The sequence below is a fragment of the Erinaceus europaeus genome, chromosome 7, assembly GCF_950295315.1.
Source record: "Erinaceus europaeus chromosome 7, mEriEur2.1, whole genome shotgun sequence".
Classification (NCBI taxonomy): Eukaryota; Metazoa; Chordata; class Mammalia; order Eulipotyphla; family Erinaceidae; genus Erinaceus; species Erinaceus europaeus.
Genome location: NC_080168.1, coordinates 128,936,029 through 128,959,377, shown reverse-complemented (window position 1 = coordinate 128,959,377; position 23,349 = coordinate 128,936,029). Strand labels below are relative to the sequence as shown.

The 23,349-nt window shown below is 44.8% G+C and overlaps 2 long non-coding RNA genes across 6 annotated transcripts in view; both read right to left on the bottom strand.

Annotated features, from left to right (window-relative positions):
* Positions 1-23,349, bottom strand: part of LOC132539537 (uncharacterized) — a 144,949-nt gene that overhangs the window by 61,046 nt on the left and 60,554 nt on the right. For 2 of the 5 annotated variants that reach the window (XR_009550892.1, XR_009550888.1), the window contains one exon: positions 20,422-22,217. The exons of 2 other annotated variants lie outside the window; for them this stretch is intronic. This is a non-coding gene — a long non-coding RNA (uncharacterized LOC132539537). Of the gene's footprint in view, positions 1-20,421; positions 22,218-23,349 lie in introns of those variants that run through there. One more of the 5 variants, XR_009550893.1, reaches the window with a different exon arrangement.
* On the bottom strand, positions 3,883-14,008 carry LOC132539540 (uncharacterized). The gene is made up of 3 exons (XR_009550897.1): positions 13,736-14,008; positions 7,748-7,856; positions 3,883-4,016 (listed from the first exon to the last, which is right to left on the bottom strand). It is a non-coding gene; the product is annotated as an uncharacterized LOC132539540 (long non-coding RNA).

Below are 23,349 nucleotides of genomic sequence, written 5' to 3'. Positions count from 1 at the left end.
TCACAAGAGGACCAGAGGGATGTCACATGTCACGCATCTGAGACAGTGTGTGTGTGTGGGGGGGTGAGGGTGGAGGTCTAGAGACATTTGTCATCTCATTGTCCCAATGGGGAGGGTAGGCTGCTACCAGCATGTGGTGGTCAGAGCCCAGGGATGCTGCAGACAGCCAACAAACAAAACACAGGAAGCAGCGCCTTGGCGTGAAGACTCCTCTGACACCGGCTGTCAGGTCCAGGCTGGGATGCCCTGCTCTGAGCCAATGCTGGGTCTTCCACGGTGCCCAGTCAATAAGCCAGCTGAAGCCAGCTGCCAGAGACAGCCTGAGAGGGGAAATATTCGCTGCTGACTAGGGCAGGGCTGTTAACAATCTTTGTCTGGGGCTGGGAGTAATTCATGGAGAGTATATTTATTGGTCACAGAGGATGCCCAGCGTGGTGGACGTGTTAACCTTTTGGAGGAGGGCAGTCATATCCTAAGTCACCTTGACAAACAAGAGAAGCAGTTTTCCAAAAGCAGAATGGAACCCTTATTGGGGGAACGGCTAGGGAAGCTCAGGGTCATTTCTAAGACCCCCCCCCCAAGACCACTGAGGATTAACATTTCACCTGAGCCTGTGGTCAAGACTCAGAGAAACAACGATCAAGACAGAAACCTTCAGCACTCCCCATGCTACTCAACATAGGGGTTTACATTTTCAAAAGAAATGTGGAGAAATAGCCACAGAAAAACCACAGTTACAGCAGGAAATTTTTTTAAAAAGTGTTCTGAGAACTGACAAAGGGAGATTTTTTTTTTTAATATGGGAAAGAGAAGACTAAGTGTGCCTGGATTTGAACAGAAGAAAGATTATCACCAGGAGAGAAATAGCCAGCTGTTCTCCATCTCCATGGAGGAGCAAATTATAGGAAATGGGCTGAGACTGCAGCACAATGGTGGTTATGAATAGGAAAGCGTTTCCTAATTGGACCCTGGAACAAACCTCAGAGAAAGACAGTTCAATTCCCGTTACTCAGATTTGATACAAATAGTCTAAGCGTTGACCTGACCACAGGCAGGGGTGGCTGGACACGATGGCTTCCTGAGTCCCCTGGTGTTATCATTCTTCCTGGGCTAGTTAATTCCCCGGTGAGTGAGAAACTCAGGTGGGTCACATGGGGCTTATGTAGAAGCTCGCTTTTAAATTACCCCATTGATGGAATGTAATTGATGGGTGGTTTTGCGATCATTCTGACGTAGCTTGTCGTTTTATCACAGCTGCCTTTACTTCCTTGAGCATGAATGTGAGCCTATAAATCATATGAATCTTGTAGGTCAGGAGGTCAGCCTCATATTGATCATCTACATTGATCACCATCCGTATTAATGAGCTTCCTTCTGGCTCATGCAGCACTGGGGGTTGAACTCTGGTTCCCATGCTTGGGAGTCCACCACCCTATTCACCATGCCACCTCCTGGGCCTGTTCATCATATGCAGTAATTCAGTTCCTCGAGTCGCTGGGTTCTTTCACACTGAAACCAATCGATATACACTTGGATAAAGCCAGAGTTGGTCTTTCAGGCCAAAGTAAACAAGATGAGGAAATGGCTCAGGTTTTCAATTCCCTCTAATCACATGGCCTTTATATCCAGGGTGTATTCCTATATTGAAACTGATGCCGGGGGCAAGTGGTGGCACTGCCGATTAAGCACACATGGCTGAAGACGCAAGGACCGGTGAGCATAAGGATCCCGGTTCGAGCCCCCAGTTCCCCACCAGCGGGGGGGGGGGGGTCACGTCACAAGCGGTGAAGCAGGTCTGCAGGTGTCTCTCTTTCTCTCCACGTCTGTCTTCCCCTCCTCTCTCCATTTCTCCCTGTCCTATCCAACAACAACAATAACAACAACAAGGGCAACAAAAATGGGGAAAATGGCCTCCAGGAGCAGTGGATTCGCAGTGCAGACACCGAGTCCCAGCAATAATCCTGGAGGGAAAAAAAAAAAATTGAAGCCGATATCTGAGTTTGAATGAGGCTGGTGGTGATTTGAGAAAAAAGATGTGATCCTGAGTGTCCACCATCATACAGAAGTGACCACACGCTAGTTCAAGTCTCTGGGCCTCAGCCATGAGAGTCCAGCACTCTAACACTGAACTATCTCCCCAGCCTCTGGTCGTGTCATTTTTCAAGATGAATCACCCAGAAAGATCATGATGGATGGTGCAAGACTGACACAGAAAGACAAATACTACATGATGTCAGCTAAACACAGGATTTTTGAAAAGTCAAACTCATAGGAACAGAGAGCAGTGGTGGTTGGGGAGAGAGAAAGACAGTCAATGGGCACAAATACGCAGCTATAAGATGAATAGTTATGGGGAGCTAATGTGTGCTCTACCTATACAGCTAACAATGACGTCTTAGCTACTTAAGGTTTGCTGGAATTAGAGATAAAATAATCTCATCACACACACTGTAACTATGTGAGGTGACAGGTATGTTGCCTTGATTGTGGAGAGTATTTCACGATGTATATGTATATAAAGATATCACATTGTATGTTCCAAAAAATAGGTCATTTGGAGGCCAGGCAGTGGCGTACCCAGTTACGTGCACACATTACAGTGCACAAGGACTCGGTTCAAGTCCTTGGTCCCCACCTGCAGGGGGAGAGCTTCACGAGTGGTGGAGCTGGGCTGCAGGGGTCTGTCTCTTTCCCTCTCTTTCTCGCCCCCAATTTGTCTCTATGTTTATCCAGTAACAAATAAATAATAAAAAATAGAAAACAGGGAGCCGGGTGGAAGCACAGTGGGTTAAGCACAGATGGCAGGAAGCGCTACAACCGCGCCAAGGATCCCGGTTTGAGCCCCCGGCTCCCCACCTGCAGGGGGTCATTTCGCTTCACAAGAGGTGAAGTGGGTCTGCAGGTGTCTGTCTTTCTCTCCCCCTCTCTGTCTTCCCCTCTTCTCTCCATTTCTCTCTGTCCTACCCAACAATGACGACATCAATAACTACAACAACAAAACAGCAAGGGCAACAAAAGGGAGTAAATATTAATAAATACATAAATAGATAAATAAAAATTGAACATAAGAGCTGTCTACCAGGAAGTGATGCTCCTGGTTGAACACACATGTTACAATGTGTAAGGACCCAGACTCAAGTCCCCACCCAGTTCCTACCTGCATGGGGAAAGCTCCATAAACTGTGAGGCAGGGCTGCAGATGCCTCTCTTATATCTCTCCCACCCTAACACCCCTTCCCTTTCTATATCTCTCTGTCTCTATCAAGTAAATAAGTTAATAAAAAAAACTTTTTAATATGCCATTTTGGAGCCAGGTGGTGGTGCACCTGGTTAAGTATGCACATTACAGTGCATAAGGACCCAGGATCAAGCCCCTGGTCCCCGCCTGCAGGGGGAAATCTTCAGGAGTGGTGAAGCAGAGCTGCAGGTGTCTCTCTGTCTCTCTCTCTATATATCTCCCTCCCCACTCTCAATTTCTCCCTGTCTCTATCCAATAATAAATAAAATGAAATAAGAAATATTTAAAAACATAATTTTTATTTGATAAAATGGGGGGGAGTGGAAAGGGAAATCATTGACATAACTGGCCTGGGAGGAATCATCAATTGGATTCTAAAGCTAATCAAGGCTTGAGGAATTTGTCACAAAGTACTTACCACTTTCTAAAGAGGTGCACAGTAATTCTGTGGCAGGAACACCTGGCAGACACCACCTTCACAAAGCTAATAATACAAGGAATAAGAATAACTGACATACTGTCTTTCATAGTTTGATGCCTTGAAAAGAGCGAGCATCTCATCTGTGGTACTGCTCCCAGAATTGCATCACTGAAGCTCATCAGCAAACGTGAGATGATCCCAAATGAAGAAACATTCTACAAAGGAGTCTGTCAGTACTCTCAAAAAATGTGACGGCCATGAAATAGCAGCAGAGGGACATTTAGACTAAAGGAGCCTAAAGAAAGATGCCTTGTGATCCTAGACTGGATCCTAGACCACAAAAATACACCATTTCTGCTGTAAAGAAAGTTGTTGGGGACAGTTAGTGAAATTAGAATAAGGACAGTAAGTTAGAATATAATAATATGTCAATTTCTATCTCCTGATGATGTAACAAAATGTCCTCATTCTTGGAAAATAAACAGTGAAGGGGGCTGAGTGGTGGTGCAGCTGGTTAAGCGCACATATTACTAAGTGCAAGGACCTGCGCAAGGATCTGGGTTCAAGACCCTGGCTCCCCACCTGCAGGGGGGATGCTTTACAAGCCCTGAAATAAGTCTGCCAGTGTCCCTCTGTCTCTCTCCGACTCCATCTCCCCTTCCTCTCTCAATTTCTCTCTGTCCTATCCAATAAAAAAAAAATGGCAGGAAAGCGTGGCAGACACCAACCACCTTTACAACCAAAGCTAATAATACAAGGAATAAGAATAACCGACATACTGTCTTTCATAGTTTGACGCCTTGAAAAGAGCATCCCAGGGGTTGGGCGGTGGCGCAGTGGGTTAAGCGCACGTGGTGCAAAGCGCAAGGACCAGCTTAGGGATCCCGGTTCGAGCCTCTGGCTCCCCACCTGCAGAGGAGTCGCTTTGCAGGCAGTGAAGCAGGTCTGCAGGTGTCTGTCTTTCTCTCCCCCTCTCTGTCTTACCCTCCTCTCTCCATTTATCTCTGTTCTATCCAACAACGAACAACATCAACAATGGTAATAAGGATAACCACAACGAGGCTACAACAACAAGGGCAACAAAAGGGGGGAAAATGGCCTCCAGGAGCAGTGGATTCATGGTGCAGGCACTGAGCCCAGCAATAACCCTGGAGGAAAAAAAAAAAAGCATCCCATCTGTGGTACTGCCAGAGAAGTTGAAAAACAAGATCAGAAGAGAAAACACAAGTAGAACATGAATTGGAGTTGGTGTATTGCGCCAAAGTAAAAGACTCTGGGGTAGGTAGGTGGGGGGGAAGAGTACAGGTCCAAAAAGGATGACAGAAGACCTAGTGGGGGTCATATTATTATGTGGAAAACTGATAAATGTTATGCATGTACAAACTATAGTATTTACTGTCGAATATAAAACATTAATCCCCCAATAAAGAAATTTTTAAAAAATGGCTGCCAGGAGCAGTGGATTGGCTCCAAGCCCCAGCACTAACTGTGGAGGCAAAAAAAGGGGGGCAGGGGTGGTGGGGAGAAGCAAGTCAGAGGCATAGGGAAGAAAGGAAAGAAAAAAACAGTGAAATTACACCTGAACTGAATCTCCACTGCTTAAAAAAAAAACAAAAAAACACATACACATTGAAAGATGGAACAATAATAACTAATCCAAATCAATGTGAATAATTAGAAGATATAGATAAAATAAGCCCAGGAGTTCACTGTATTCTCCTTGCAACTTTTCTATGTCAGACAAAAGATTTCCAAAATGGTGGAGAAGATGGATAGATATTTCACATCTTCCAAATACCATACAGTGATCTCTACCTTGGGATCTTTCATGGCGGGTAGAGTTAGGATTACTCGGTAAAAACTGATTCATTGATTCATGTACAAGACTTTGTTCTTTCTAGTCTTATGGGGTATTTCCAAAAAGAACAGTTACACTACAATTTTTTTATTATATAAAGTTAGACCCTGACACAAAGATCGCTCAAGGAAGAAGGAGGAAGCCACAACTGGTCAGTAGCTGGCTGTAGACTGGAGTTGAAACGCCCAGCTTGTGCAGTAGCTGACAACACTGCAACTCATAAACACTAAGTCAAGTCTCAAAGCTGCTGTGAGTGGGGTTAACGGCAGGCGAGAACAGGGAGCAGTTTTACAACACCCTAAAATCCAACACAGTTAACTAGAGACTCTGATGATGGTTCCTATCAAGAGCCAGCAGCTGCTACTTTCCATAAAAGCAGCACATTGGATACATTACTTTTACCTAAAACATTTAAATTCTCATGGTCGGAAGGGTGGCACAGTGGATAAAGCATTGGACTCTCACGCATGAGGTCCAGTCCAATCCCTGGCAGTACATGTACTAGAGTGATTCTCTGGTTCTCTTTCCCTCTCTCTTCCTATATCTCTCATTAGTAAATAAGCAAAGATGAAAAAAAAAACATTTAAGTTTTCTGAGAAGTTTTGAAAAGCTATTATATAAAGTAATATTCCCACAGGCTTCCAATTGCCTTCATTTACATTATATTTTTTCTAAATCAACACTCTCTGGCATCAGTTTTGAACTGAAGCTCATATAGGTGGGGACCTCATGTTGTGGGGTCAAAGGAACCCTCCTGCCCTGCTGGTGGGAATGTCAATGGGTCCACCCTCTGTGGAGAACAGACTGGAGAACTCTCAGAAGTGAACTCTCTAGAAATGGACCTACCCTATGATCCTGCAATTCCTCTCCTGGGGATGTATCCTATGGAACCCAACACACCCATCCAAAAAGATCTGTGTACACATATGTTCTTAGCAACACAATGTGTAATAGCCAAAACCTGGAAGCAACCCAGGTGTCCAACAACAGATGAGTGGCTGAGCAAGTTGTGGTCTATATACACAATGGAATACTACTCAGCTATTAAAAATAGTGATTTCACTGTTTCTAGCCCATCTTGGATGGAGCTTGAAGAAACCGTGTTAAGTGAAATAAGTCAGAAACAGAAGGATGAATATGGGATGATCTCAATCTCGGGCAGAAGTTGAAAAACAAGATCACGCAGCGCAAGGACCTGCGGAAGGATCTCGGTTCGAGCCCCTGGCTCCCCACCTGCAGGGGAGTCGCTTCACAAGCGGTGAAGCAGGTCTGCAGGTGTCTGTCTTTCTCTCCCCCTCTCTGTCTTCCCCTTCTCTCTCCATTTCTCTCTGTCCTATCTAACAGTGACATCAATAACAACAATAACAATAACTACAACAGCAGTAAAAAAAAAAGGCAACAAAAGGGAAAATAAATAAATAAATATAAAAAATTTAAAAAAAAGAAAAACAAGATCAGAAGAGAAAATACAAGATGAGCCTGGACTGGAGTTGGTGTACTGCACCAAAGTAAAAAGACTCTGGGTTTGGGGGATGGGAGTCCAGGTCCTGGAACATGATGACAGAGGACCTAGTGGGGGTTGTATTGTTATGTGTAAAACTGGGAAATGTGATGCATGTACAAACTAGTGTATTTACTGTCGAATGTAAAACATTAATTCCCCAATAAATAAATTTAAAAAAAAAGAAAACTGGGAAATGTTATGCATGTACAAACTATTGTATTTACTGTTGAATGTAAAACATTAACCCTCCAATAAAGGGGAAAAATTTTAAATAAAAAAAACATTAATCCCCCAATAAAGGAAAAAAATTAAAAAATAGAAAGGGACCTCATATTTCTATTTACTTTTTTCCACATGAAGCTTGCAATTTTTTTTCATGTTGTGTCAAGAAATAAAAAAAATCAAGACGTCCACGGCTGGCCTTTGGCACACTCTGCAGAATGGACAGAGGGGTAGATCTGGTTCCACCTCCAGGCCGAGTTTGTAACTGGGTCTGAATTTTATCCTTCTGTCTAAACCCAAGCTCTTTGTGTGAACAAAGCATCCCAGAGTGGAGGAAACTGTCATTCACTCCCCTGCACCCCACCCCCAAGTGCTGGTGGCAGAACTCCTCAGGAAGCTGTGAATTCCTGTTGACTCTGTGGCACCTGGGAGTTGGGGGGAAGTGGGTGAGTGGGGGGGGGGGAGAATGTCTAGCCAGTGTTATTCTATCTGTGAGCTTCTCACCACCAAGGCACAAAGGACCACATTCAGAGACGCTCGGGCCACGGAAGACGGCGATGGCAAACACACTCTAGGAACAGAATCCAGCGTTAGACACTTCACCTTTAAGACTCTGAAACACAATTATGTGCAGAATGATGCGTTTAAAAACACAGTAGAGAGGGCCAGGTGATGGGTCACCTGGCCGAGCATACACATTACAGTGAGAAGGGACCTGGGTTCAAGCCCCACTCCGCACCTGCAGGGGGGAAGCTACACAGGTGGTGAAAGGGGTCTTGTAGGTATCTTTCTCTTTCCCAGTCTCCCGTTTCCCTCTCAATTTCAGTCTTACCAGAATAAATTAAGAAAAATAAAAAGCAAATCACAGTGGATCAGGAAATTGGCTTAGTGGGTGACAGCCACTTTTAAAAGGATTCTATATAAATGGCCCACGAATAGATAATAACAGTGTGTAGCTAACCACATGAACTTCAGCACCAGACCCACTGAATTTGAGTTTCCACTGGAGGCTTTGGTCAACCAACATATCACTTTTGGGATAGTAATCCTCTTCAGAAAAAAAAAAAAAAGAAGAAAAAGAAAAAAGGAAAAAAAAATATATGCTTAAAGGAAATGACACAATCAGGGGACCAGCAGTGGCATACCTATTTGAGCACACGTGTTACCAAGCACAAGGTCCTGGGTTCAAGACCCTGGTTCCCAGCTACAGGACAGAAGTTTCACGAGTAGTGGAACAAGGCTGCAGGTGTCTCTCTTTATCTTTCTCCATCTCCCCTCCTCTCTCAATTTCTCTCTGCCCTATCAAGTCAAAAGAAAAAAATAGGAAACAATTAAAATAAAAAAGAGGAAGGTCCCCACACCTATGGACATCTAATCTTTGACAAAGGTGCCCAGACTATTAAATGGGGAAAGAAGAGTCTCTTCCACAAATGGTGTTGGAAAAAATGGGTTGAAACATGCAGAAGAATGAAACTGAACCACTATATTTCACCAAATAAAAAAGCAAATTCCAAGTGGATCAAGGACTTGGATGTTAGACCACAAACTATCAGATACTTAGAGAAAAATATCGGCAGAACTCTTTTCTGCATAAAGTTTAAAGACATCTTCAATGAAACAAATCCAATTACAAAGAAGACTAAGACAGCATAAACCTATGGGACTACATCAAATTAAAAAACTTCTGCACAGCTAAGGAAACTACTACCCAAACTAAGAGACAAACCAAGATCTTCTCCCTCACAGAATGGGAGAAGATCTTTACATGCCATACCATCAGACAAGAGGCTAATAACCAGAATATATAAAGAACTTGCAAATCTCAACAAGACAACAAATAACCCCATCCAAAAATGGGGGGAGGACATGGACAGAATATTCACCACAGAAGAGATCCAAAAGGCTGAGAAACACATGAAAAAAATGCTCCAAGTCTCTGATTGTCAGAGAAATGCAAATCAAGACAACAACGAGATAACACTTCACTCCTGTGAGAATGTCATACATCAGAAAAGGGAACAGCAGCAAATGCTGGAGAGATTGTGGGGTCAAAGGAAGCCTCCTGCACTGCTGGTGGGAATGTCAATGGGTCCAACCTCTGTGGAGAGCAGTCTGGAGAACTCTCAGAAGGCTAGAAATGGACCTACCCTATGACACTGCAATTCCTCTCCTGGGGATAGATCCTAAGGAACCCAACATATCCATCCAAAAAGATCTGTGTACACATATGTTCTTAGCAGCACAATTTGTAATAGCTAAAACCTGGAAGCAACCCAGGTGTCCAACAACAGATGAGTGGCTGAGCAAATTGTGGTCTATATACACAATGGAATACTACTCAGCTATAAAAAATGGTGACTTCACCATTTTCAGCCGATCTTGGATGGACCTTGAAAAATTCATGTTAAGTGAAATAAGTTAGAAACAGAAGGATGAATATGGGATGATCTCACTCTCAGGCAGAAGTTGAAAAACAAGATCAGAAGAGCAAACACAAGTAGAACCTGAACTGGAATTGGCGTATTGCACCAAAATAAAAGACTCTGGGGTGGGTGGGTGGGGAGAATACAGGTCCAAGAAGGATGACAGAGGACCTAGTGGGGGTTGTACTGTTATATGGAAAACTGGGAAATGTTATGCATGTACAGACTATAGTATTTACTGTTGAATGTAAAACATTAATTCCCCAATAAAGAAATTAAAAAAAAAAAAAGGAAGGATGGCTGCCAGCAGGCTGCCAGTAGGCAACAAGCCCCAACAATAACCTTTGTGGCAATACAAAGTAATAATAAAACAGGGGGCTGGGCTCCCCACCTACAGAGGAGTCACTTCACAAGCGGTAAAGAAAGTCTGCAGGTGTCTTTCTCTCCTCCTGTCTCTGCCTTCCCCCCCTCTCTCCATTTCTCTCTGTCCTGTCCAACAACAACAACAGCTATAACAACAATAACAACCACAACAAGGGCAACAAATTGGGAAAAATCGCCTCTAGGAGCAGTGGATTCGTAGTGCTGGCACCGAGCCCCAGGGATAACCCTGGAGGCAAAAGAAAAATAAATAAAATAAAATAAAAATTACACAATCATCCAAATAAAAGCAAGGTATTCTGAGACTTTATGGGGCCCTAGATCTTAGAAACGGAAATCATGGGTAGAAAGGCAATACAGTAAACAGATAAAGTTAGATAGCTGGGGCTGAGTGGTGGTGCACCTGGCTGAGCGCATGTCACAGTGCACAAGGACCCTGTTTCAAGCCTCTGGACCCCACCTGCACAGGGAAAGCTTTTGCAAGTGGTGAAGCAGGGCTGCAGGTATTGCTCTGTCTCTCTCCCTCTTTATCTCCCCTTTCCCTTTCAATTTCTGAGTGTCTCTATCCAATAAACAAAGATAAAAACAATTACAAATTTAAAAAATCATTAAAAAAAAGAAAGGTAAACAGCTAAGGCTCTGGGTAGAGGCAGAGAGAACAGGGTTCAAGGTCATGGTTACTAAGATCTCTTCTCTGTCCCCTCAGAAGTCCACAGACAGCTAGAAGATGTCAGGGTTCCTTGGAGTTAGTCTTGCCTTTATGGGTATTCCAGTATTCCAAAAGAGAACTTTATTTTACAAAAAGATTTCTCTGAGTTGTTCTTTGTTGTTATTGTGGCTGTTTGTTTGTTTGTTTTTCCTTTCTGGTAAGCTATGTTTTGCTCTACTGAGGTAACAATTTTAGAATTCCACTTCTTCTTTTAAGATTTTAAGTCACCTGTACAAATCTTACTGAGCTTTAATAAAGAAATAGCACCTTGCTATACAGAAGACCTTCTTCTTCTAGCATTTGCCACAGAAGACCTTGATTTAAAGAGATTCCACTTTGTAAACTAAATAAATTTGAAGAGTTTTAACTGCATTTCCAAACTCAGTGTGTTTTCTTGGCTTTTCAATAACAGTTGGCACAGTCCTTACCAAGCCCGTCAATGGCTCTGACGTCCATCATTAACTAGTTTTATTAGCACAATAATTCTAGCAATCTCACATCATAGTCACTCCTATTTCAAATACAGGGAAATTAGTCTACAGCCCTACCACCCTGAATGTGCCAAATCTTGTCTCAGGAAGAGGGAAAATAAGTTCAAAGAACTATTCTCACAAGGCCATGTGACTCATAATGTCTGAACTACTTTGGGAACCTGTGTGGTCCTACGCTAAGACCCAGGTCGTGTTCTTGTCCTCTGTGTTAACTAGCCGACTATGGATTAACTAACTAGGAAGAAAAGTCCCCATGACTTCAGACATTCTTGTAAAATTAACAAAACTGAGCCTGAAAATGGAGCTCCACAGGTTCAAGCTAAACTTCAAATGCTCGAAATGATAATAGACTCATCTTTGTGCATTTCTTACCAAATGCCTTAATATTCTGTTTCCCAATATACTGTATTAATTTAAACACAGCATACACTTAAAATATCAAACACATACATTACTTCCAAACTTAGTATTTTTTTTTAATTTTTATTTATTGGATAAGGACAGCCAGAAATCAAGAGAGAAGGGGGTGACAGAGAGGGAGAGAAACAGAGAGACACCCGCAGCCCTGTTTCACCACTCGCAAAACTTTCCCCCTGCAGGTGGGGACTGGGGACTCGAACCCACGTCCTTGCACATCGTAATACATGTGCTCAACCAGGCGCGCCACCACCCGGCCCCTAGTATATTTTTTTTAAAGAGCTTATTACTATGAACTGGATCTGTTCTACTATCTCTACACTAATTCTCAACCTTCCCTGATTTGAAGACATTTGGTGAATTTCAGCACCAAGGAAACCGTTGCACAATCCTGGGCTGTCAGCTGTGTGTCAAGGAGGAGATGAGTCACTGGGTCGAAGCTGCTTCAACAGTTGAATAAGCCTGAAAATTAACCAGCAGATCTGGCTGTGTGGAGGTCACGGCGACCTTGACAGGAGAAGCACTGGGGTGGTTTAGTGGGATGGAAGTGCAAACAAAGAGGGTTTAGACAGAAGAGAGAAGGAAGAGGAGGCAGTGCTTTTGGCTGGAACAGGAAATTGGTACTGTGATTGCAGGGAGGTGTGGGCCAGGGAGAATTCTGACTTTATATATATATATATATATATATATATATATATATATATATAGAAAGGATTTATTGACTTAAAAGTAATTCAAGTTGGGACATTAGGTGGTAAGTTTCCAAGGAAGATTTCTATTATTTGGGGGAGATGGGAGGGAGAGAGAGTGTTCATAACCTTGAAGGTGTTATTTCGCTGCTACTAGGTTGGTTTCGTGACTAAGACGGAGAGAAGGGGGCAGAACTTGGATCTGACTGTGAGTGGGGTGCTTAACTGGGAGGAATGAGTCCCCAGGTTGAACCCCTAACATCCCAGGCGCCAGAACAATGCTCTGGTTTGTGGTCACACACACACACACACACACACACACACACACACACACACACACACACCCGCTTTTCTGCTCCCCTCTCCTTTCCTCCCCCCTCTATCTTGTCCTAATAAATAAACAAAATCTTGAGAGAGAGAAACAGCATAGCAATGCAGTTTCCTTGGTACCTCAGTCACACGCACCCCGGTGTATATGGGGCTCAGCTATGGATTGCACACATGGCAGACAGGACATGTATCTTGCCCAGGAAACTATTTCCCAGCCCACTTTCTGTGATTTTTTTCTCCCTCCAGGGTTATTATTGGGGTTTGGTGCCAGCCCCCACTACCCCAGGAGCCAGACGCAGACCTACTGGGGCCAGCGGCTGTGGGCCATCGTGACGGTGGCGTTTGGTTCCTTTGGTTCACCCCAAGACGAGAGAGTCCAACTAGGAGACAAACGGGTGTGGAGAGGAGGACACCCAAGGCCTGAGAGATGGCAAAGCACGGGAACACGGGATCTGTCAGCATGAGGTGCTGCGCTCACTCCTTGGCACCACGTATGACCGAGTGGCACTCGGGTTCTCATCCTCTTCCTCTTAATAAGTAACTAAACCTTTACAACTAACTAAAGAAATAAACAAACAGAGTGGTCTGTCTGACTCAGCTGAGTGGGGTGCAGAGGGCAGGGGTGGGGTATGGGGAGCTGAGCTCAAGCCACAGGGTGTGGGGGGAGGGTTAGCCAGCCCCTGGTGAGCTCCAGACTTGGGAAGAGCTTGAAGAGGAAGCACATTTGAGTGCTCCTTGCTCAAGGCTTCCTGAAGGCAGGGCTCCCTGGCCTCTGCTGCCTGTCACCCTTTCCTCTGGGCACAGGCCTGACCTGGCCAGGGCACTGATGCGCCCACTAGTGGATGCGGTTCAGAGCCTCCACTGGTGACTCTGTCCCCAGAATCTTCCGGATGCTAAAAACCGGCCCTCGGTTCATGGGAGGGTCTGGCTTCACAGTGGCTTCTCCCTCCTACCCCAGCTGACCCCAGCTGGAAACAAAGCTCTCTGGAGAGCTCGCCCTACTCCTTGGCACGAGAGGACATCTCTAGAGTTTCCTGAATTCAAAATCTTACCTGGAAAATTGCTAAGTACAGAACTGCCTCTCCTCAGCTTCCGCCCCTCTTCTCACTTCCTGTTTCCTCTTCTCCCTGTCTCCTTGGCGTCTGTCTGCTGAGTTATCAGAAAGCTGCAGTGCTGCCTTGAGGAAGGTGTTCGGGCCAGGCATTCTAGAGGGCTTACAGCAAGGTCACTGTTCTTTTTCTGAACTGAACAGCAGGACCCTGAGCCCTGGAGCAGACTCAGATCCTCTTAGGAAAGAGCCTCGTCTGTCTGGGATATTTATTTTCTTTTTTAAATAGTTCGTTTATTTATTATTAGATAGAGGCAGAGAGATATTGAAAGGGGAGGGGAGATAGAGAGGGAGAGAGACAGAGAGACACCTACAGCCCTGCTTCACCACTCATAAAGCTTTCTCTCTGCAGGTGGGGACCAGAGGCTTGAACCTGGGTCCTGGTGCACTTAACCAGGTGTGCCACCTCCTGGCCCCTGTCTGGGCTATTTCTGATGACAGTCTTACTTCCACTGTAAGAGTAAGAAACATTCACCCTAAGGTTGTAGAGGTGTGAGTAACTGGACACTAGTGTTCATGGTAAAATCAATATCCTTCTGTTTTTAATGCTTTATTTATTTTAATGGGAGAGACACAGAGAGAAAGACATACAGAGAGGACTCAGAGCACTGCTCAGCTCTGGCTTTATGGTGGTGCTGAGGGCTGAACCCGGGACCTTGGAGTCTAAGGCATGAAAATCATTTGCAGAACCATTATGCTGTCTCCCCAGCCTAACATTAATATTTTTGTGGACCCTGTTTTGAATTATATTCCCCTCTCTGACAGCCACCCACCCCACCCTCAGGCCACTCCCTCCCCTCCCTTCCTCAGATCCAAGCATGAAAGTTGTGTAGACAACAAATGAAAACGATTTAGGATTCAGGCTGTCCTGTGCTTAAGTCTGAACACCATCATTTAAGCAAGTGACTCAGTTTCCCCATCTATAAAATGGGGCTACACATTTTCTGTATGTTTGCTATAAGGAGCACATGACATGACATACATGGAAAAAGAAGGACTTTTCTCCTATTAAGATTTACTTATTTATTTTTAATATCTTTATTGGGGATTAATATTTTACAGTTGACAGTAAATACAATAGTTGGGACATGCATAACATTTCTCAGTTTTCCACATAACAATACAGCCCTCACGGCCCCGAGACTTCCAGAGGTGGGGCTACGAGCAGCAGCAGCTGTGTTTCTCTCCTCTCCTCTCCAGGTCAACTAGGAATAACAATGGAGACCACCTGGGACCTCAACAGGGCAGGACTAGAAGGACTTCAGGAAGCCACCAAATCATCGGTGAGTGCAAGCACGTGTGGCTCCTGGACAGAAAGCAGCCTAGGGAGAGATTAAGTGGCTGGTAACAGCCCGGCAGTTTACCAGTTGAGACACCACCTCCAGTCAGTTTCACCAACAAAAAGACGGCTGAAGGGAGGAGAGGACTCCCCAGAGACTCACCAAATGCAGCTGTGAGTCTCCATTGCTACTGCCCTCAGAGGCTGGAGCAGCAGGGGGAAGGCCCTGTGCTGAACCCAGGGGACAGAGAACTGACCAGGAAATTCAGGAGATCTATACCTCTGTGGCCTAGTGGTGGGGCTGTGAGAGTCTCTTTGCATAACCACTGGATTATCTCTGCCACACCCTGCTTTATCTCTTGGTCAGGAGTCAGTGATTAAGCTAAGAAGCCTACTTAGAGTTTAAAAGCCCTCAGGCTCCAAAAAGAGGCTTTTAAGCCACTGAGCTCCAACTCAGGGATTATAATAATATTGAAACAACTGTAAACCCTTTAATTACCTTACTTAGACACAAGTCAAAACAGGCAAGAGTGATCAGTAATTTGAAAAATACTGAGAGAGGGAACTCATAACATACTATATAAAATGGTTAAACCAACAAGAAGAAACATTGGAGAAATGAACCAGGACAAGAGTCCAGCTAAAAGCCCCCCAAAGAATTGAAGCACAAAATAATGAGGTCAACATCCAAACACTAGTTACAGAAATAATCCCAGGAGTGAGTAAAGAGTTTGAAAGAACTGTCATCAGAAATGCAGAAACAATAAATGAGACTCTGGAAGAAAACACTAATTATCTCAAGGTTATTAGAGAGCTGAAAGCTGAAATAGCTGAGCTAAGAACACAACTAGCTGAACAAGTTAAAACAGTATCAGAACAGGGAAACAAAATAGATGAACTCTAGAAAACAGTAGAGGGGAGAGAGAATAGAATAAATGAGGCTGAAGACAGAATTAGCAAGATCCAAGACGAATTAGAGACAACTAAAAAAGAAGTAAGAGATCTCAAAAAGAGATGAAGAGATGCTGAAAACAATAACAGAGTCCTATGGGATGACTTCAAAAGAAATAAGATACACATTATTGCCTTACCAGAGGAAGAAAGAGAGAGGGGATGAAAGCATTCTTCAGGACATACTACAACCCCCACTAGGTCCTCTGTCATCCTTCCCCAGGACCTGTACTCCCCCCACCTCAGAGTCTTTTACTTTAGTGCAATATATTAAGATTTTTTTAATTTATTTATTTGATATACAGACAGTGTCATGTGCTCAGTTGTGGAATGTTTTTAACGGGATTTGTTATTTATTTCTCAGGATAGTACTATAGGTTTGACGTTAAAGTTCAAAGCTTTTTTTTTTTAATTTTATCTATTTATTTTCCCTTTTGTTGCCTTTGTTATTGTTTTTACTGTTGTTTCAGTTATTGTTGTTGTTATTAATGTCGTAGTTGTCGGATAGGACAGAGAGAAATGGAGAGAAGAGGGGAAGACAGAGGGGGAGAGAAAGACAGACACCTGCAGACCTGCTTCACCTCTTGTGAGGCGACTCCCCTGCAGGTGGGGAGCCGGGGGCTTGAACCGGGATCCTTAAGCCGGTCCTTGCACTTTGCGCCACGTGCGCTTAACCTGCTCTGCTACTGCCCGCCTCCCTAAGATTTATTTTTATGAGCAAGAATGAGAGACCAGAGCCCTGCTCAGCTCTGGCATGTGGCTATGCTGGAGAGTGATGCTGGGGGCTCAGGCATTCAAGACTGGCAACCAACTGCTGAGTTATGGCCTCAGTCTTCGAGTTCATTTATCTGTTTCTTATCAGGTACAGTTTCTCATCTCTCATAATAGGTGTCTGCAGAACACTGTCACTGCCAACCTGGGTCCTTTTCCAGCACCAGGACCCCAGAGTCCCCAGCACCACCCCTCCCTGCCCTCCCTGCCCCTCATCCCCAGAGCCTTTTGCTCCGGTGCAATACAATCAAGTCCAGTGAGGACTTTTCAGTCACCAAAACTTCTCTTAGGAAAGCAGCGCTGTCTCTGTTGAGAAGCCTCCCCCAAGCACCGGAAGCAGAAAGCTTGACCCTCCAGGCCAGGAGGTGGGTGGGACACTCCCAGCAAAACAAAGGGTGGATTCTGTTGGAAGAAGTGGGGGGCCTGGAGAGGGCAGAAACCCTGCTCTCCAGAAGTGACCCCTCCCCAAGGCACACTCCTCCCTCTGCTAAACTCTTAAGTCAGGTTTACTGAGTGGACAGGGTACTTGCAGCAGGCAAGGAGGGATACCCAGAGAGGACCGAGTCTTGTCTCCAGGGAGCTGTGGAGGAACACCAAGGCAACACTCTGGGACCAGGGAGGTGGGGTCAGAGACAAAGGGACAGAAGACAGATGAGCTCTTGGAAAGGCCTGCACACCTCAGAAGGAGATTTCTCAGGACTAGGGGGCGCCAACAGACAGCCTGGCTAAGCAGGTGAGATGTGGCTGCTCAGGAGGCCAGGTGGTGGTGCACCTGGTTAAGTGCTCACAGTACACTGTGGAAGGACACAGCTTCAAGTGTCCTGAGTGGTGAGTGAAACAGAGCTGAGAGGTGAAAAAGGGCTACAGGTGTCTTCTGTCTCCTCCCCCATCTTTTTTTTTTTTTTGCCTCCAGGGTTATCGATGGAGCTTGGTGTCTGCACTACAAATCCACTGCTCCTGGAGGCCCCTTTTTTTTATTGGATAGGACAGACAGAAATGGAGAGAGGAGGGGATGACAGAGAGGAGGAGAGAAAGACAGACACCTGCAGACCTGCTTCACCGCCTGTGAAGTGACCCCCCCCCCCCCGCAAGTGGGGAGCCAGGGGCTCGAACCGGGATCCTTGAGCAGGTCCTTGTGCTTTGTACTATGTGCACTTAACCCAGTGCGCCACCGCCTGGCCTCCCTCTTTCCCTCTCTCTGTCTCCCACTTCTCTCTCAAATTCTCTCTGACCCTATCCAATAATAAATAAATAAAAAGGTTTTTAAAATAGTGCCTCACTGTAATTATTGTCATTTCATTTTGTGCTTTCTTGGTGACCTGCAAATTTTCTCTAATTTCTCAAAGGTAGGTTCGAACCTGCAACTCAGAGTCCCTCCTCTGGGTTCTCACTGTAGGATACTCACCCTGAGATGTGACTGTTTACCTAGATGCCTGTTACTTTACTAGACTAGATGACTCATTCAGTCAAAACATCTTTTTTTTATTTATTTTGCCTCGTGGGTTATTGCTGGGTTCGGTGCCTGCACTATGAATCCACTGCTCCTGGAGGTCATTTATTTTCCCCTTTTGTTGCCCTGGTGTTTTTTTTTTTTAATCATTGTTGTAGTTATTATTATCGTTGTTATTGATGTCATCATTGTTGGACAGGACAAAGACAGAAGGGGAAGACAGAGAGGAAAGAAAGACAGACACCTGCAGACCTGCTTCACCACCTGCGAAGCGACTCCCCTGCAGGTGTGGAGCCGGGGGCTCGAACCAGGATCCTTACTCCAGTCCTTGTGCTTTGCACCACATGCGCTTAACCCGCTGCACTACCACCCGACCCCCATCTTTTTCTTTTTAAACTGGAGCACAGCTCAGCTCTGGCTTACAGTGGTGGCTTGGAAATGAAAATCATAAATCACTGAGCTACCTCCCTCCCACACACACACACACACCCCGACCTCAGAACAAACTCTTCTGCACAACTGTGGTACCAGAATTGATGCCAACACCTCACACATCTTGAGTTCTCAAGAAAAAAAAAATTCAGTGATGCAAAAGCCATCGCTGATCCTGCAAAGGCCAGATTCACATATCCTGACTCTTGGACTCAAAAGCTGTACAATCCTGTGCTGGTGTCTGTTCGGGCGCCAGATGTCAGACTAGCTTCACAGGCAGGAGACAGATGACCAGGGACTCATGGCTGAGCTGGGAATGCAGTTCAATCTTTATTGATGAGCAGGGATGCAGTGCAATTTATCTAATCTCCCTTAATTAGAAAATCCTGTCCTATTGGCATATCGCACCAAAGTAAAAAGACTCTGGGGTGGGTGGGGAGAATGCAGGTCCCTGAAGGATGACAGAGGAACTAGTGGGGGTTGTATTGTTATATGGGAAACTGGGGAATGTTATGCATGTACAACCTATTGTATTTACTGTTTAATGTAAAACAATAATTCCCCAATAAAGAAATAAAAAAAAAAGAAAATCCTGTCCTTTATATCTCCTGAGGCGAAAGTGTCAGGGAGAGGAAGTACGTAGGATAGGGGGTGTGGAGAAGGAAAAATGCGCATGTACCAGTGGGGATTAAATGGTGGAAAGCAGGATGTGACTAGGAGAGGGGGTGGAGTGGAAAAAGAGTGTGAACCAATTGGGATTGAACCAGTGTGGGTCTCAAACAAAACAATGGTGATGTAAATAGACCACAGCATTAAGCAATGCAGGGGAACCTGGCATGACACGGACAGAAACAGAAGCAGAACTAGCCAAAGGAGAAATGTTGACCAACAATGCTGGGCATGTTAATCAGCCTCTCTGAGCCTCACCCATCTCTGTGGACAGGCTGGGCGGTGCAGGCTCAGTGTCACGGTGGAATGGGGAGGTATGTCAACAGTGGCACCTGGCCACAATCAGTGCCCAACAGGCACTGGCTCCTCAACTCAGAGTCTCGGTTTGGCCCATCTGCCCCATCCACAGATCTGTATCCCTCCACACCGACTTCCTCTCCTCACTCCACACTGTTTCCTCTTGGATTTGTTCAGCTGTTCCTCTTGACCAGACAGTGCTCTGAACCAGGAGTCTGCAAACTCTAGATGCAGACAACATCCAGCTCACCTGGCACTGCCCCTGAGCTGGGGAAGGTATTGCTGTGGTCTGCTTGCTCCTGAAGACTTATTATTAATTAACTCAAAACTAGTGAAAGATTTGGATATTAGACCTGAAACTATAGAGTACACAGAAGACTACGCAGGTGAAAACTTTCAGGACTCCACCCCATGGGCAACGGAAACAGAAAAATGAACAAATGAGACTGTATCAAATTAAAAAGCTTCTACATGTCAAAAGCAAATTCCGTAAGGATAAGCAGGAAACCCAGAAAATGGGAAAATATATTTGCACACTGCACTTCAGACAAGACAATGTTGATAGCAAACATTGATAAAGAACTCCTATAGCTCAACAAAAAGAAAAAGAACAACCTAATAAAAAGGCCGGGCGGTGGAGCACCAGGTTAAGCACACATAGTATGAAGTGCAAGGACCACAGCAAAGATCCCTGTTCAAGCCCCAGCTCCCCACCTGTAAAGTGGGTCTGCAGATGTCTAATTTCCCTTTCTCTCTCTCTCCCTCTCTCTCTCTTTCCCTCTCTCTCTCTCTCCCTCTCCCCCCCCCCATCTTTCTCAATTTCTCTCTGTCCTATCCAATAATATGGGGAAAAATGGCCACCAGGAGCAATGGATTCATAGTGTGAGCACCAAGCCCTAGTGATAACCCCAGAAGCAACAACAAAAAAAAAAGTGGGCAGAAAATATGAATAGATGGTTTTCTAAAGAACAGATACACATGGACCATAGACATATGTGGAAACCACTCATCACCAGAGAAACGCAAATTACAACCATGCCGATATCCCACCTCACACCTGTGAGCATGGGCTCCATGAGTAAAACAAGAGCAGCTCAGTGCTGGGGAGGACGTGGAGAGACAGCAACTCCGCTGCACTGCTGGTGGGAGGGCAGATGAGTGCAGCCACCGTGGAGAACAGGAGGGAGAGTCCATAAGCAAATACAGATGGGAAGGCCCTGTGACCCAGCAGGCCCACTCCTAGGCATTTCCCCAGATGATGTAACTGATTCGAAGGGGCACGCGCAGCCCCTGTGTTCACAACAGCTTTATTCACAGAAGCAAAACCCTGGAAACAACCAAAATGCCATTTGACAGATGATTGGATAAAACAGTTATGGGATATAAACTCAGTGGAGTATTATTCAGCTATAAAAAAGATGATATTGTGTCCTTTGGGATAATGTGGCTGGAATTGGAGAAGATGATGAAGCAAGTCAGGAGGGAAGGACGACAGAATGGCTTCACTCATATGTGGAACACAGAGAACTGAACATATGAATGTGAAGTAAACAAAGTGTCAACCTATTTCCAAGACTGTGGGAGAGGTGTAGTGGTTATCTATGAGGGTGGGGGCGGGAACACAGACCTTTGGTGACACTTTACTCAATGAAACTCTAAAGTTAAAAGAATATATATTAACATGGGGGAGGGAGCAGCCAGAGCATCACACTGGTACCAGAGCACCAGCGGGGGACCAAGCTCAGGCTCATGCTTACAAGTCCTTGAATGATCTGTCTCTCTGACCCCCTTTCTAAGTCATTGTTGTCATCTGTCCATTTATTTTTATTAGAGAGAGGTACAACCAGCATTCAGCTCTGGCATGGATGATGAGGATGAGAGAAACTCTGGGGTCGCATGCATACACGTTCTGTACTCAGCTTGCTCAGAAAGGTTGTTCCATTTGAGCAGTTGAGGAGGAAATTCAAAGATGGATAGTTTATGCTGCATAAAAGTAATCTCAACCCAGTCAGACAGTTCACCTTTGCTAGGTGCCTCACCCAGGCTCGAGCCAGGTCCCACTGCACTGTGCGATGTGGTCTCCTCTCTCTCCCTCTCCCCATCTGAAAAAGCCAGCCAAGAGCAGTAAAACCCCACTGATGAGAGAAGTGGGAGAGAGAGTGGAAGGAGGAAGAAGAGGAAGAGGAGAAAAAGAAGAAGAGATAGAAAATTATTTTGGGGGTCGGGTGGTAGCACAGCGGGTTAAGCACACATAGGATAAGAGGAGTACAAATCCACACAACTCCCACCACCAGAACTCTGTATCCCATCCCATCCCCTGATATCTTTCCTATTCTTTATCCCTCTGGGAGTATGGACCCAGGGTCATTGTGGGATGCAGAAGGTGGGAGGTAAGGCTTGTGTAATTGCTTCCCTGCTGATCATGGGTGTTGACAGGTTGAGCCATACTCCCAGCCTCTCTCTCTCTTTCCCTAGTGGGACAGAGTTCTGGGGAAGCGGACTCTCCAGGACATCTTGGTAGGGTCATCTGTCCATGGAAGTCCAGTTGGCATCATGTTAGCATCTGGAACCTGGAAGCTGAAAAAAGAGTTAACATATAAAGCCAAACAAATTATTGACTAATCATGAACCTATAGGCTCTAATAGTTCATATGAAGAGTTGGGAGGTCTCTGTTTTGTAGATAGTTATTAGTCCTATTTTAGTTATATTCCAAAGAGCCCATAACTATACTAGCTTTTTTTTTCCTGAGCCTGACATCTGATGTGAGGGTGGATCCAAGTTATTGTCTGGGGAGATGATGTCATGGCTGGAAAAGGACCAGAAAGTTGTATCAGGGAAAAGAGTAGCTCCCAAATATTGGAACGGTGTATAAATATTGTTGACTGTAAACCCCAACAATTTGATCTGATCTGGGGCCCATATTCAGCTTAGGAGCATATATGACCTCTGCATCCCTATATATTAAAAATATTTAAATGCCATTATTATAGATTTTTAGAGTGTTGTGATATATGGCATGTTTATAGAACACCTTTCAGAACTTCTTTCAGGGCAGGCTTGGTGATAGTTGATTATTTCAACTGTTGCTTGTTTGAGAAGGTTTTGATGCCTCCATCTAGTCTGAATGACAATCTAGAAGGATACAGTATTCTTGGTTGAAAGCCTTTCTCATTGAGCACTGGATAGATATCTTGCCATTCTCTTCTGGCCTGTAGTGTTTGTGTGGAGAAGTCCACTGCTAATCTTATGGGTTTTCCTCTGTAGGTGACTCTTTGTTTTTCTCTTGCAGCCTTCAGGATCTTTATCCTTATTCCTTTCCATTCTAAATAGGATGTGTCTTGGTGTCTTTAAGTCTGGGTTAATCTGTTTGGGACTCTCTGGGCTTCTTGAAGCTTTATGTCTTTGAAGTTGTCCAGACATCAAAACTTCCCTAAAGTTCTCAGCTATTATGTCCTGTAAAATGCTTTCTTCCTCTCCTTCTCTTTCTTCCTCTGGTAGGCCTATAATGTATATTATTTCTTTTGAAGTCATCCCATATGTCTCTACTGTTGCTTTCAGTATCTCTTAACCTCTTTTTGAGATCTCTTACTTCTTCCTTAGTTTTCTCTAATTTGTCCTCGATCTTGCTAATTCTGTTTTCTGTCTCATTTATTCTATTCTCTCTCCTCTCCTGTTGTTTTCTGGAGTTCATCTACTTTGTTGCCCTGT